We start from the raw sequence: 12,283 nt of genomic DNA, 5'->3' as shown, positions 1-12,283 counted from the left end.
TTGCCAATAAAATCATTTTCTGACATCTATGTTGGCCAAAATGACCAAGGTTCAATGTCTAACGTATCAACCTACTAGCATGCTGAATTTCATTTTCCTCCAAGCTCTAATTACGAAAATATGGACGTTTTTTAGGTGTTTGGAACGGAAGAGGAGGAGGAGGAGGAGGAGGAGGAGGAAGAGGAAACAGAGCAAATATAATATGTTTCCTTCGGTAAACATAATAATACAACCAACGTAAGTGTAGGAAAAAACAAGGTCAGCTTGCATTGCTCGCTCAACCGTGTCCAATTTACAAAGCTGGTTAAACCGGTACTCTCATCAGTTTGTAATCATTACGTACAGGTGACCTATATAATACATTGGAAGTCAACACTCATGGAGAGCCTTCCTTTTTAGACATGAGATATCTTACTAGTAATTTTATTCAAGTGGCGACAAAACAATCGATCGATCTTAATGATTTTTCTATGTCCAACGATGCAGCGATGTGCAGTGCGCCTTAAAGAAGAAAATGGATATATGCTTTTGCATCGACTAACTATAGATTGTTACGTGGTTACACCTAATCATTAGAATAGAGGGGCTATCTAATAAACATATTACTAGAGGGGCTATCTAATAAACATATCCTATCCCATTATGTACTGGAAAAAGTCCTCACGGGGCATCACGCCCAAGTGAACGACATTGTGCGGCCAGTGGGGTATAGATTGGTGCTCATAAATAATAACGAATACAGTGTGTAGACGAACAGAAACAAATTTGTGCTAGTGAAGTATATACATGGCCGTGATTTATTTTTTTTTGGATATCGATCAAGAACAGAGGCCATGTAACGTACGGCGACGAACAGAACCTGGTGTACAGTACTGAACAAGAACACGGTCTGAAAGGCATATATACAAAAGTAACGCCCTCCTTTCTCAGCACTGGAACACCAGAGGTAGCTTCAGCTCTGGAATAGAGCTGTTCAGAACTGGAAACCGAGAGATGAAAGGAGTTCAGCACTGGAATTCCAGTCCTGAAAAGTCTCAGCTCTGGAAGTGGAATTACGAATATCCCACACCCTTTTCAGGGCCACTCAAATCACTCCCAAAGGGGCTATATCACGGGGCGTTACTTTTGTATATTTGCGTCTGAAAATCACACCGGTTCCTATCCTTTTGATTTGACTACGAGTAAACGTTTATAAACACACCTGCTGGTGGCGCCACAAGCCGATGTTTCTTTTTACGTTTCATTGACGTTACACAACACAAAGACGTCAGTAGGTTTTCAGGATCTCGAGACCTGTAACTTTGATTTAAGAACGATTGATCAGAAATATTTACCATAAGAGGTTAGGGAACTCACCTTGATATGAAAAGAAGTCCAGAGAGAGGGTGCAGGTATGTCTGTTGTGGCCCGATGTGTGCTGGATAGTATTAGTTTACCGATATTTGCATTACAAAGGTCGGCGTCCCTGGCAACGACCCCGACCTGACCGTTAGCGCCATGTAGCGATAAGTATTAACACTGCAGCAAAAACCACCTGCAGCGAGAGGCTCCATTCCCATCAGGATAAAATTGTCTGGATTGAGCCGAATTGATTCGCTTTGTTCCGGCTTATTATTCTTCTACTTCGACGTTAGAGAATCACTCTGGTAGATACCGAGGTCCTTCTCCTTCCAAAAAGTCCAGTAACAATTTAAGTAACTTGTAAAGACGCCGGTCTTAAGTTGCGTTGCAATTCTTCTTCTTTCTCCAGGAAGATAAAACTTTGAATTTCCTCCGTCACCTCGTCACCGACCCCCTTGTCTTTCAGTCTTTCCATTGCCCATCCCGCATGCACATTTCTTTTGCCTAGGCAATTTGTCTCAATCTCAGAGACGACGTCAGCCACAGTCAATTTTATGTTTCCAAATGCCAAAGCATTACCCATGACCTGTATTACCGGCTTCGATCCGGCTCTTTATACTAGTGGAAAATGCCTGAGCCTCGCTTTTCACCGTCTTCCCGCTTAGTCCGTCACCTGGGGGGGTTGTTTTGTTTGTTTGTTTGTTTGTTTAGAATCTCCATGTCTGAATGTCACACTACTCTTCCTGAATAATCAGATCAGAATTTGGAGCATCGCACACCGGGGCATGCCCCTACTCTTTTTCGAAATGTGTGGTGGGTTCTTTAACATGCGTGGGGCGTGGCTCTCCCCAAACACGGGACCTCCATTTAACGTCCTATCCGAGGGACGTCCCTAACCAAAGCTTCGTACTCATTTCCACCTGAGTAAATTGAGGAGAGTCGTGTAAAGTGCCTTTCCGAAGGGCACAAGATCGTTGACAAGGTAGGATTCGAACCCGTAACCTCTTGCTTCGTGGTACGTGGGAGACCAGAAGACTGAACATGATCATGAAATATACATTAAACAGAAAACATGTAAAGCAAACGGCAAGTTGTTTTCTCGCCAACAAAGTTCAACTTAAGACTCAAGCTCAGCATAAAGTCAGCCAACATTTGATCCTCGTGGTTCAATAAACAGACAATCAACTGTCACACAACCAGTGGTATACAATAAAAATGTGCGATAAAGGTCTTACCTCTATCTTGTTGACTTATCTGAGAGCACAAAAAGGCACAAACAGCGATACAATAAACTCTGTGATGTCGGAAAACACAGCAGACAATCAACTTCCCACACAACCAATGGGATACAAGTAGGGAGAAGACTTAAATGTGTTTTCAACGGTACATGCCATACCTGTCTTACTACCGAGAGCTGCACTCAAGCAACGGTTGTCCTCACGACTTTCTAGCAATATATTGCCTGACAGGGAAATCTGGATGCATTTCAGAGGTAAGCCGTGCTTATTGTACAATCATCAGCTTCAAGGAATTTGTCAAGAATATTGTATTTATTTTACGGTAACCTTTATTTTTTAAATCCTACTTCACAGTAGGTTTGCTTTCATTTGGGCATCATCACCACCTAGGCTTTCGAAGTTGTTTTTACAGCTTCCTTCTGTACCCTTTTCAGTTTATCTTTGTCTTTAATTGTATATGGATCCCATATTGTCACAGTACATATATATGGGGTCGTCATTAGCCTGGGTACCATCCCCAGTAGTATATTCGCAAACTCTATAACAGTTACAGAGTTTGCGAATATACTACTGGAGATGGTACCCAGGCTAGGGTCGTCATCATAACCACATCTCTCTCTTAATTTGTATTTGTGCAGCGAGTCACAACAGCATGGATAAAAACCGGACAGCTGTGCTGATACTCCTCCTGGTCCTCCTGAAGGTGTTTGGACCAACCGAAGCTTCCTGTAGCTGCAAAGATCAGACGAACTGCGACTGCAGGCTGCAGGGTGGGAACCAACGCTTAACCAGACACTTACTAACTAATCTTATTTACCCTATGGAGTTTGGAGGTTTGAAATATCTCTATTTTAAGAAAGGTGACATTAATGATATTGAGGCTGGAATGTTTAGTTCAATGTGGCAACTAAATTCATTGAGGCTGATAGACAACAAACTAACTTATCTCAGATCAGACATGTTTACGGGGTTAGGAAATTTGCAGTATCTTTATCTGTACAATAATGATATTAATGAGATTCAGGCTGGGACTTTCGATCCAACTCCAAAACTGTATCGACTGCAGCTCTTCTGTAATGCCATCAGTGACATTCAGCCCGGAACATTTAATCCATTATCACAACTACAAATGTTGATCCTACACAGTAACAAGCTAACAAGGCTCACATCTGGCATGTTTACAGGGATGGGAAACTTAGATGAGCTTCAACTACACAAAAATAACATCAATGAAATTCAGGCAGGAGCATTCACAGACCTCTCAAGTCTCACTATTCTCACTTTGCAAAACAACACCATCAAAACGTTTTCCATGCATATGTATAAAATGCTATCAGGATTTAAGCATGTCAATATTTCGGACAACCCCTGGCAGTGTGACTGTAGGATGATTCCCTTCAGGCAACAGATGAATTGGAAATTTAAAGACCAGATCACTTGTTCCCAACCTCAGAAATTAAAAGGGCAAAAACTTAAAGATATCAATCCTGCAGATCTGATTTGTTACCATAAACCGAACATTGTGAGGTTTGAAAGAAACAAAGATTATAACACGTCAACACATGGGGAGAGTCTGGTCTGTGAAGCTTCAGGTGTCCCCACACCAGACATCACAGTCGTTCTCCCCTCTGGACTGAATGTAACTGTTGAGTCAGAGTGGGGCGAGACGGTGGTTGTCAACGACACCGTCACCATAAACATTACTGTAGATGCTGCCGGTATATACTTTTGTATAGCAGCAAGTTCCCTTGGTTATACATTTGCCAAACTGTCTGTAGAAGTCCCACTTACAGCGCTAACAACTTCACGATTGCTTACTACCAACCGCACCTCAGGCAAACTAGAAAGCAGCAGTGGTGAGGAATCTGGTCCTAGTTTCTCCCTGACTGTTCTTGTTGGGTCTGTTAGTTCTGCAGCAGTTGGCACTGCCCTTATTACTATCATTCTTCTTCTCATAATTTGGTACCAAAGAAGGAATAAAAACCTTCCTTCGTGTCTAGATGTTGTTATAAGCACCGCATCAACATCTAACCAAGATCAGCCCCAGGTTATCACTCAATCCATGATGAACCCACAGTATGGCACAGAGACAGCGGTCTCACAGAATACATATGAAGATGTCGATAATTTGTCCCCAGTGGGTGAGTCTCAGGCTATCACTCAATCCATGATAAACCCGCAGTATGGCACAGAGGCAGCTGCCTCACAGAATACATATGAAGATGTGGATAATTTGTCACCAACAGACCCAAATCCTAATGGCTGCACAACACCAAAGAACATAGCCACAACTACCCATGATCAGACAGCATTGTGTGAGTCTCAGGTTAACATTAAATCCATGATAAACCCACAGTACGGTACAGGTACAGCTGCCTCACAGAACACATATGAAGATGTGGATAATTTGTCACCAACCGGCCCAACAGACCCAAATCCTAATGACTAGTACTGCACAAAACTAAACATAACAGCTACTGCTAACAACGAACAGGCAGCATTGAGTGAGTCTCAAGTTAACATTAAATCCATGATAAACCCACAGTATGGCACAGGAACAGCTGCCTCACAGAATACATATGAAAATGTGGATAATTTGTCACCAACCGGCCCAACAGACCCAAATCCTAATGACTGCACAAAACTAAACATAACAGCTACTGCTAGCAATGATCAGACAGCATTGTGTGAGTCTCAGGTTAACATTAAATCCATGATAAACCCACAGTATGGCACAGGTACAGCTGCCTCAAAGAACACATATGAAGATGTGGATAATTTGTCACCAACCGGCCCAACAGACCCAAATCCTAATGACTGCACAAAACTAAACATAACAGCTACTGCTAGTAATGAACAGGCAGCATTGAGTGAGTCTCAAGTTAACATTAAATCATTGATAAATCCGCAGTATGGCACAGGAACTACTCTCCAAGCAGAGGTTGTGGGGGAATGATCGTTACCTTTTTATATATGGCCGTTTTTTTGTTGTCCTGATCCCGTCGGTGGCCGTGGACCTTCTGTGGCTAATGGATACTGCCTGGCCAATTTGATACTGTCTTTTTGCCACAGAGAGGGATCTGCTTGGAGAGATTAACAGGAACCACCAAAGAATACAAATGAAGTTCTGTATAATTTGTCCGTAACAGGCCCTAAGGACCCAATAAATTAAATTGTCTTTAACATGCCCCACAGAACCAAATCCTTGTGGCTGCAGAAGATAAAAGAAACACAGCGTTAACGAGCCATGATTCAGCTCAGACAACATTGGGTGCGTCTCAGGTTTATATAATAGCGCGACGTCCTTGATAAATAAACCAACAGTGTGAATCATGGACAGCCGCCTCACAGCATACACACATATACATGTATGATGTCAATATGTACACGTCTCCAGAACACACGTCCGCAGTTTCACGCTAATTTTTTTACAACCACAAAAAACACAATTTCTGTAAGGTCTATCCAAGGTCAGACAGCATCAGATTATTAACAAAGTCAGACAAGGAGTAAATCCTTCAACGGAAACCCATTCTATGACTCAAGGACAACTGTCCCTGATATTTAAGTACCACTGTTTGCTGTAATACACGCGCATTTGGGTCCTTCAGCAAAAAGCAAAGATCTCTACAGCTGATACCTACAGGTGCAGGTCTTGATTTGATTTGATTTGATTTATTGAAATTGCAACAGCGCAATACACGCGGAACAGAGGCAGCTGTTACTGGTGTTGTGTCCCGCACATAGAAACGAATACGTACTGGACAGACAATACTCAGTTTCACTTGAGCGAGTCTAGTGGGGAAAGTCGTGTAAAGTGCCTTTTCTAAGGGCACAAGATCGGTGGCATGTCAGGACTCGAACCCGGGACCTCTTGATTCCGAGTCGCGCACGCTGCCGTTGCGCCACACGACCCCACTATGTCTTAAGACATAGTCAGTGATAAAAACAAGCACATTTTGTCTCCTTCACATAACTGGTATATTTTCTCCAACGTAGCACACCAATTTTGTAGCTGCCTAAGGTTGGACTATAATGTTCGATCAATCAACACAACGAATGAGTTTAGTTTGATTCTTAACGTGCTCGATGTGTGACTGTCCTCAAACACAGGACTTTTACGGCATTAAGTCCCTAATCGAAGCTAGGTGCTCATTTTAAGCTGGATGTAGTGAGGAAATAGGCGTGCGTAAATTTACGTTCCAAAATGACTTGCAGAGCTTGGTAGACATCGGCCTTGAACCGCCTCATAGAAGCATGAAGCTCCAACTCACTGTAAAGATGTCACATATTTTGTACAGACCAGTAGATGAACGTTGCACAGCGATCTTAATTAACACTCATTCTTAATATCATTATACAGTCACCCTAAAGATTCTTAACCATGTTTTCTTCAACTTAAAATCTTATCGAAAACATTTTATTGTGGTCATAATCGACCCTTTTATGCATATTATTATTATGTTTGAATATACTTTATGTAAATATATATCTGCAAATGGTGAAAAACAACTATGTCGGTGCACAAGAGAAGGGAATAATTGTCTTATCTAATATTGATTGTTGACATGCAGCGAAATTTCTAACAATTATGCAGAATGGTCATTGATAAGTCGGGTAAATGCAATATTCTCCACTGAAGTGATGTGCCTACAAAAAGGCACTTAGTCATGGGAAAAGAAATTCAAAGTACACCAGTTTCTATTGTACAGATTGTTGATAACCGTACAGAAGATTGAGCATAATAAAAAGCATGAAGGAATGCCTTATTTGCACCTTTTGGTTGTTACACATTAGTGGAAAATATTCTGATTAATTTCACTATATTGTCATTGCTTTGACAACATAAAAATCCTTAGCAAAAAAACATGGTAGGTTGCTTATTTAAAGCAACAGATATAAGCATTAAGTTCTTGTACTGATGTAAGATTTTTGCTCTAGCATTCTGGCCTTATCAGGATTTCATCATGACTCTGTATTGCTCTTTATGTTGATTAGTCTACACACATCTGGCAACATACAGCTCAGTTTTTTCTTAAACTCTCTGAATTTTGGAATTGCTACCATGACTGCTGTACATATAATTGAAAATTGTCAGCAGTATTAATTCATGCAAGTTGGCAATATCAGTAGTATGTTTTCGTATGGTTGTTCAAGGTATATAATCAGTAAGTATTTACAGTGAAGGATCATGAATTATACATTACTTTCTACTAATATTTAGATCGTCACCGTAAGGATACCTTAAAGGAAGTCAGTTTTTTTTTACATAGATTGAATTTGCTACAATGACTGCTGAACATACTATTAAAATTGTCTCAAGTATTAATTCATGTATGCTAGCGATATCAGTAGTATGCTTTCCTCCGATTGTTCAAGATGTATAAATAAGTATTCATAGTGAAGGATCATGAATTAGACGTGTTACTTTCTACTAATATTTAGATCGTCACCGTAAGGATACTTTAAAGGAAGTCAGTTTTTTTGTAGCCTTGCATAGATTGAATTTGCTACAATGACTGCTGAGCATACTATGAAAATTGTCTCAAGTATTAATTCATGCATGTTAGCGATATCAGTAGTATGCTTTCCTCCGATTGTTCAAGATGTATAATTAAGTATTTACAGTGAAGATTCGTGAATTCTACATGTAACTTTCTACTAATATTTACATCGTGATCGAAAAGATACCCTAAATGAAGTCAGTTCTTTTTCCGTAGACTTGTATATCTTGATTTAAATCTTGATTTAAACTTTTTGCACTGCAGTATTGATTGGCCTGTGCTGCAACTACGATTTAAATGAAGTACATTGATACTCTTGAACACAGAAATACTTTTGGTGAGGTGAAAAGTCCTTGGTATTCATGCAGTGAACGTGTCGATGGAATTTTTAAAAACTTATTGTATCCATTTCAGCACATGTAAAGCCTTATTGAACACAATAAAACTACTAAAAATCACAGGCTGTGTGTCATAGTGGCCGCTTTCTACATAAGTAGTTTGAAAGTAATGCCATAAACCACTTGAATATAAATTCAAAATGATATTACACAACTAGAGGTGTCATTATGGTTCGTAAACCTTTATTCATTAGTGCAAACCAATTCAGGTTATAGGAGCTAATTATATTGAACCATGATGCTGTATCGAATTAGACCTATACCTAGCAGCAATCATTAATGTTTTTAAGCTTTTATTAAGCTTCCAAATTTTATCTATGACGTTCAATTAACAGATCAGACCATCAACTTTAACACATTCAACCGCCTACTATAGGGCTAAGACTTTAGAATGTTTTTTCACATTCATCAAGGCAAATATAGGTACATCTACTCGTACATTTTGCTGTTCCATCATAGAATACAAAATTTTAAACTTTATCATACATACATACATACATTCATTCATTTGAAGTCAACGATATTCTTTTGGGAAAGGACATTATACTACAAGTAAATGTCCTTGGTTTGGGTAAATGAAGGACGGTACCAGCCTTTTTTTTTCTGCGGAAATCCCCGGAGAAGAAAGCCGCAATAGCAACTGGCTGGAAATTCAAATGTAACGTTAATCTTCAAATAGAAGATGCCTGTGAAGTCAGACGAATGAACTTTACATTTAACAGAAAACATCTAACGAAAGGACACTCGGCTTTATACTTGCAGTCTCTTTTCTCCTACAAAAAGTGCATGTTAAGAGTTAAGCTCAGTATTTTAATGCCGTTGACTGACTTAAAAGTAAGCAGCATTTCATGTATGGGGTTCAATAAACACGGCAGACAATCAACTTACACAAGCTCATTGAAGACGGCTGCAAGAGCAACAACTTTGAAAATAGCAACTGGTTGAAAATTCAAATGTAACACTAATCTTCAAATAGATGATGCTTGTGAAGCAAGGCGACTGAAATTTACATTTAACAGAAAATGTGAAGAAAGTGTAAAGAAAGGACAATAGGCTTCATACTTTATACATCTCTTTTCTCTTCAAAAAAGTGTATGTTAAGAGTGAAGCTCGGTATTAAGTCAACAGCATTTCATGTATGAGGTTCAATAAACACAGCAGACAATCAGCTGTTACCCAAACTCATTGAAGAAGGCTACAAGAGCAACAAGGAAAATCGTAGATTTCAAACCTCCGGGTTTTTTTTGTATTCTATTGGTTTAGGTTATTTGTTTGTGTGTAGTATGAAAGTTATGTGCGTAATATGTTTGTATGTGTTTGATGGCTACTGACGGTTGGTTCGGTATGGACTGTTGATTAACGTGTCTGACAGCCTGCACCGTCACCCGCGCCATTACCCCCGCCGTCATTGCTGCGCCGTCACCCAAATTTTTTATCGGAACCAGACACCCCTCTGTTTGACCCCTTTTAAATGCTAAGACCCAAAACTGCAACCTCCCCATTCCTTAACAACATGGTAGATTCCATTTTCAGCATGGCGGGGGTGTCCGGAGCACTTAAAACATTTTATTTCGACGCCCATAAACACATATGCAATTAAACAAAAACGTTCTACATCATCTGCAGCCCAATAGCAATACGTATACCGAACAACAGACCAATCCGTCCAGCCGATCGCGAGAAACAGCTGCTGACAGAAATGTTTCGAACCATAGTAAAACCTCCTCGCGGAAGGATATCTCCTTCCCCGGAGGTAACAACTTGGAAATCCAATATAAATGTAATCTTCAAACAGATGCGTGGGAGGCCAGAAGACTGAAACATATACAAGGCTAAAGTTTATTCTTGCAAGTTGTTTTCTTACTAACAAAGGTGTGTGTTCAGACTCAAGCTCAGCATAAAGTCAGTCAACAGCCTTTGATCGTCGTGGTTCAATAAAGAGAACAGACAATCAACTTCAACCAATGGCTTACAATACGTATAAAACTTAATCTTTTAAAAGGGCTTACCAGTGAGAGCACAAAAAGGTACAAAACGCATTCAATAAACTCTGTCATGTCGAAAAAACGGCAGACAATCAACTGCCCACACAACCAATAGGATACAAGCAGAGAGAAGACTTAAATGTGTTTTTTACAAACCGTACTTGTCTAGCTACCGAGATCTGCACAGAACAACTGCTGCCCTCACGACTTTCTGGCAATAAGAGAAATTCTGTCTCGCTTGATAGGAAAATCTGGATAAGGTTCAGAGGTAAGCCGTGCTTATCAACCATCAGCGTCAAAAACTATCGGAGTTATGAAGGATATTGTACAACTTTCATATTTTTCATTGGAACTGCAAGGATGGAAACATATTTTGTACTGATGACTCATCTTTGAGACTCGTCATTGTGTGTTTTGAAGAATTTATATTATGTTATTTTGAAGAATTTATGTTATGCTGGTGACTCATCTTTGAGACTCATCTTTGAGACTCATCATTGTGTGTTTTGAAGAATTTATGTTATACGGCCTTTAGAATGCAGCTTACCTCTGTTGTGCCTCAGACTCACTAACCACGGAGCTACTTGACATAATGATTTTTGACTTGTAACGTTGTATACTAGTAGTTGGAACGAGAACCTGCTGTGAAAACAAATTGAAATTAGCCACCGTGTATAACTCACATTTTAATATTTCATGTATGTGTTGCATGAATTTGTCCTAAAATACGCTCGGTCCGTTGTTTTCGACAAAAAGCTTAATTACCTGATTTTAATTGTCCTTTAACGTAACTTAAACCTGGATTTTGTTTTATATTCTGGAAAAATCTTGGAATCGAACTTTCTGTCTGGAAGTTTTAGTTTCTAATTCAGACTATCTGTACGGGCAGTATATGGGTAATTATGTGGTAAATTATCCATTCCTCAAACTCACGTAATTAAGAATTGCAGCCACATTCCAAACATCCTTATAACACAGTTGTTGCCTTCAATGACTGTTTTTGTGAATATTTTTGCTAGCATTAGATACACCATCTTACGCCGCACGGATAGGGTGAGGTCACGGCCAGTATCGTCGTTACATATTATTACGTTCCCGAAAAGATGTCAGCATAGATGTAAAAGCCAGAAAACGGTTTATCATAATTCTGTAACAGTTGTGTTTTTTTTCTAACGCAAGGATTAATAGGAACCCCTGTACCTGTATTGCTGGTAAAGCCGCCTGTCGACGTATTGCATACTAGTATACACCAGGTTTATGCACATGGTTTTGTACATCATGCACAGTCTGCATTTTTCTTCTTCTTCAAATAACATTCACTTTAGGTTTTTCTTTCATTTCCCCTAGGTATCACCACTTTTGCAGTTATTTTTACAGAACCTGGCAGCTTGCTTCTGTACCCTTTCTAGTTATATTTGTTTTTAATCAAGGACATTACACAGACTGTGTAATGTCAATGCTTTAATTGCATATGGACCCCATATTGTAATATTGCCAGGGCACATATGGGATAATCTTCATTATATGAATGAATGAATGAATGAATGAATGAATGAATGAATTTTAATTCACGTGCCTTGCGACTTTTGTCGCCAAGTCCATGTGGGCTTATAAGACACCAAAACATAAACATGAACATAAACATAGGTACAGAAATCATAGAAACATAAAGCCAAGTCCGATTCAAAAGGTCAGACTGGAAACATCAAATGAAATTAAAGAACTTAATACAAAGTTGAACATAACATAATCGGTACATATGAGTCAAAAGTGCACAAAGTCAACCCATTTTATTTCTCTCTCAATCTTTTACCTGT

The 12,283-nt window shown here is 39.5% G+C and overlaps 1 protein-coding gene across 1 annotated transcript in view; it reads right to left on the bottom strand.

The window, feature by feature from the left end:
- Positions 1–1,415, bottom strand: part of LOC109471521 — a 9,099-nt gene extending 7,684 nt beyond the window's left edge. Inside the window, exon 1 of the mRNA XM_019770862.1 lies at positions 1,357–1,415. The gene's annotated coding sequence lies outside the window, so the exon portion shown is untranslated. The remainder of the gene's footprint in view (positions 1–1,356) is intronic.
- Between the last annotated feature and the right edge of the window lie 10,868 nt (positions 1,416–12,283).

Source organism: Branchiostoma belcheri, unplaced genomic scaffold, assembly GCF_001625305.1.
Source record: "Branchiostoma belcheri isolate BF01 breed outbred unplaced genomic scaffold, Haploidv18h27 scaffold25, whole genome shotgun sequence".
Classification (NCBI taxonomy): domain Eukaryota; kingdom Metazoa; phylum Chordata; class Leptocardii; order Amphioxiformes; family Branchiostomatidae; genus Branchiostoma; species Branchiostoma belcheri.
This window is presented reverse-complemented; position numbering and strand designations above follow the sequence as displayed.